Here is a 5,000-nt window from a genome sequence, read left to right on the forward strand (position 1 = left end):
CAGTGCTAATCTGCAATATTGTAATTATTCGCCTACCTCCTCATGCCTTTTGCACACATTGTACATAGACCCCCCCTTTTTTCTACTGTGTTATTGACTTGTTAATTGTTTACTCCATGTGTAACTCTGTGTTGTCTGTTCACACTGCTATGCTTTATCTTGGCCAGGTCGCAGTTGCAAATGAGAACTTGTTCTCAACTAGCCTACCTGGTTAAATAAAGGTGTTCTCAACTAGCCTACCTGGTTAAATAAAGGTGTTCTCAACTAGCCTACCTGGTTAAATAAAGGTGTTCTCAACTAGCCTACCTGGTTAAATAAAGGTGTTCTCAACTAGCCTACCTGGTTAAATAAAGGTGTTCTCAACTAGCCTACCTGGTTAAATAAAGGTGTTCTCAACTAGCCTACCTGGTTAAATAAAGGTGTTCTCAACTAGCCTACCTGGTTAAATAAAGGTGTTCTCAACTAGCCTACCTGGTTAAATAAAGGTGTTCTCAACTAGTCTACCTGGTTAAATAAAGGTGTTCTCAACTAGCCTACCTGGTTAAATAAAGGTGTTCTCAACTAGCCTACCTGGTTAAATAAAGGTGTTCTCAACTAGCCTGCCTGGTTAAATAAAGGTGTTCTCAACTAGCCTACCTGGTTAAATAAAGGTGTTCTCAACTAGCCTACCTGGTTAAATAAAGGTGTTCTCAACTAGCCTACCTGGTTAAATAAAGGTGTTCTCAACTAGCCTACCTGGTTAAATAAAGGTGTTCTCAACTAGCCTACCTGGTTAAATAAAGGTGTTCTCAACTAGCCTACCTGGTTAAATAAAGGTGTTCTCAACTAGTCTACCTGGTTAAATAAAGGTGTTCTCAACTAGCCTACCTGGTTAAATAAAGGTGTTCTCAACTAGCCTACCTGGTTAAATAAAGGTGTTCTCAACTAGCCTACCTGGTTAAATAAAGGTGTTCTCAACTAGCCTACCTGGTTAAATAAAGGTGAAATAAAAAATAAATAAATAAATAAATAACACAACTACTGATGGCAGAAGAGAAAACACCCTTCTCAGCCTGAACCCAACGGGCCGGTTTCGGCCTTAACGTGCTGTGTCTGTACACCTTTTCAACCTACTACATGTCACTCTCAACCACAGCAGCTACAGACACTAGTCCTGCTAGGCTTCCAACATTGGCTGGGCCAGAGAAATGTGTGGCCGTGATGAAACCTATTTTTCTGATGATTGAAATGTATCACGTTACAATACGAATAGGCTGCAGTGCACTGAGGAGAATGACGATCCACAAGACCAGTATCAGAACCATCCCATAATAGGCTGCAGTGCACTGAGGAGAATGACGATCCACAAGACCAGTATCAGAACCATCCCATAATAGGCTGCAGTGCACTGAGGAGAATGACGATCCACAAGACCAGTATCAGAACCATCCCATAATAGGCTGCAGTGCACTGAGGAGAATGACGATCCACAAGACCAGTATCAGAACCATCCCATAATAGGCTGCAGTGCACTGAGGAGAATGACGATCCACAAGACCTATATCAGAACCATCCCATAATAGGCTGCAGTGCACTGAGGAGAATGACGATCCACAAGACCAGTATCAGAACCATCCCATAATAGACTGCAGTGCACTGGGAGAATGACGATCCACAAGACCAGTATCAGAACCATCCCATAATAGACTGCAGTGCACTGAGGAGAATGACGATCCACAAGACCAGTATCAGAACCATCCCATAATAGGCTGCAGTGCACTGAGGAGAATGACGATCCACAAGACCAGTATCAGAACCATCCCATAATAGGCTGCAGTGCACTGAGGAGAATGACGATCCACAAGACCAGTATCAGAACCATCCCATAATAGGCTGCAGTGCACTGAGGAGAATGACGATCCACAAGACCAGTATCAGAACCATCCCATAATAGACTGCAGTGCACTGAGGAGAATGACGATCCACAAGACCAGTATCAGAACCATCCCATAATAGACTGCAGTGCACTGAGGAGAATGACGATCCACAAGACCAGTATCAGAACCATCCCATAATAGGCTGCAGTGCACTGGGGAGAATGACGATCCACAAGACCAGTATCAGAACCATCCCATAATAGGCTGCAGTGCACTGAGGAGAATGACGATCCACAAGACCAGTATCAGAACCATCCCATAATAGGCTGCAGTGCACTGAGGAGAATGACGATCCACAAGACCAGTATCAGAACCATCCCATAATAGGCTGCAGTGCACTGGGGAGAATGACGATCCACAAGACCAGTATCAGAACCATCCCATAATAGGCTGCAGTGCACTGAGGAGAATGACGATCCACAAGACCAGTATCAGAACCATCCCATAATAGGCTGCAGTGCACTGGGAGAATGACGATCCACAAGACCAGTATCAGAACCATCCCATAATAGGCTGCAGTGCACTGGGGAGAATGACGATCCACAAGACCAGTATCAGAACCATCCCATAATAGGCTGCAGTGCACTGGGAGAATGACGATCCACAAGACCAGTATCAGAACCATCCCATAATAGGCTGCAGTGCACTGAGGAGAATGACGATCCACAAGACCAGTATCAGAACCATCCCATAATAGGCTGCAGTGCACTGGGGAGAATGACGATCCACAAGACCAGTATCAGAACCATCCCATATTCCAATGTGAATGCCGATACATCCTAACAAAACACACCTATGACTGCCCTGCTAATGTGCGTTGCTGGACATATCGAAAGTAGACCCGTAACTGATCCCAATGTTTTCCTGAATCAAACATCCACTCAAAACACATGGGGCTTTTGATCAGATATTCAAATGGATGTTTGGCAGAAAATCTAGTTATTTATTTTATGTTTAAACATTCAAGGCTCCCTTTGTTATTTCATGAAAAAAATATACGCTTGATTGCATTTAATGACATGAATATCTCGTATACTGTGTAATGACATGAATACCTCGTATGCTGTGTAATGACATGGATACCTCGTATGCTGTGTAATGACATGAATACCTCGTATGCTGTGTAATGACATAATACCTCGTATGCTGTGTAATGACATGAATACCTTGTATGCTGTGTAATGACATGAATACCTTGTATGCTGTGTAATGACATGAATACCTTGTATGCTGTGTAATGACATGAATACCTCGTATGCTGTGTAATGACATGGATACCTCGTATGCTGTGTAATGACATGAATACCTTGTATGCTGTGTAATGACATGGATACCTCGTATGCTGTGTAATGACATGAACGCCTCGTATGCTGTGTAATGACATGAATACCTCGTATGCTGTGTAATGACATGAATACCTTGTATGCTGTGTAATGACATGGATACCTCGTAAATGACATGAATACCTCGTATGCTGTGTAATGACATGAACGCCTCGTATGCTGTGTAATGACATGGATACCTCGTATGCTGTGTAATGACATGAATACCTTGTATGCTGTGTAATGACATGGATACCTCGTATGCTGTGTAATGACATGAATACCTCGTATGCTGTGTAATGACATGGATACCTCGTATGCTGTGTAATGACATGAATACCTCGTATGCTGTGTAATGACATGGATACCTCGTATGCTGTGTAATGACATGAATACCTTGTATGCTGTGTAATGACATGGATACCTCGTATGCTGTGTAATGACATGGATACCTCGTATGCTGTGTAATGACATGGATACCTATGCTGTGTAATGACATGAACGCCTCGTATGCTGTGTAATGACATGGATACCTCGTATGCTGTGTAATGACATGGATACCTCGTATGCTGTGTAATGACATGGATACCTCGTATGCTGTGTAATGACATGGATACCTCGTATGCTGTGTAATGACATGGATACCTCGTATGCTGTGTAATGACATAAATTATGAATTTATTATATTGAAGAAGGCTAAGTCAGGTTATGACAGATAAAACAGGATGTGATGTCACAGCTCCATGGTGGATGCAGTAGATTATATAAGGCTACTATGTGAGTCAAGAGAAAAATAACACACTTTATCCAGGCTACATTATGGCATGCATTCAGGCTACAGTATGGCATGCATTAAGGCTACATTATGGCATGCATTAAGGCTACATTATGGCATGCATTCAGGCTACATTATGGCATGCATTAAGGCTACATTATGGCATGCATTAAGGCTACATTATGGCATGCATCCAGGCTACATTATGGCATGCATTCAGGCTACATTATGGCATGCATTCAGGCTACATTATGGCATGCATTCAGGCTACATTATGGCATGCATTCAGGCTACATTATGGCATGCATTCAGGCTACATTATGGCATGCATTCAGGCTACATTATGGCATGCATTCAGGCTACATTATGGCATGCATTCAGGCTACATTATGGCATGCATTCAGGCTACATTATGGCATGCATCCAGGCTACATTATGGCATGCATTCAGGCTACATTATGGCATGCATTCAGGCTACATTATGGCATGCATTCAGGCTACATTATGGCATGCATTCAGGCTACATTATGGCATGCATTCAGGCTACATTATGGCATGCTAAATGTTTCTGATCAGTGATAAATGAGTTACCACTTCCACCTGCCCAGCCATAGATCAAATAACCAAATATACAGACAGAGATTCAGAGAAACAACATGTTGATTATCAGACAAGACACAGGCTTTAGGTAGGGAGTAGGACAGCTTACTGGGAGAGTGAAGAGCTACATAAGGTAGGGAGTAGGACAGGTTCCTAGGAGAGTGAAGAGCTACATAAGGTAGGCAGTAGGACAGGCTACTAGGAGAGTGAAGAGCTACATAAGGTAGGCAGTAGGACAGGTTACTAGGAGAGTGAAGAGCTACATAAGGTAGGCAGTAGGACAGGCTACTAGGAGAGTGAAGAGCTACATAAGGTAGGCAGTAGGACAGGTTACTAGGAGAGTGAAGAGCTACATAAGGTAGGCAGTAGGACAGGCTACTAGGAGAG

The sequence above is a fragment of the Oncorhynchus gorbuscha genome, unplaced genomic scaffold, assembly GCF_021184085.1.
Source record: "Oncorhynchus gorbuscha isolate QuinsamMale2020 ecotype Even-year unplaced genomic scaffold, OgorEven_v1.0 Un_scaffold_2783, whole genome shotgun sequence".
NCBI lineage: Eukaryota > Metazoa > Chordata > Actinopteri > Salmoniformes > Salmonidae > Oncorhynchus > Oncorhynchus gorbuscha.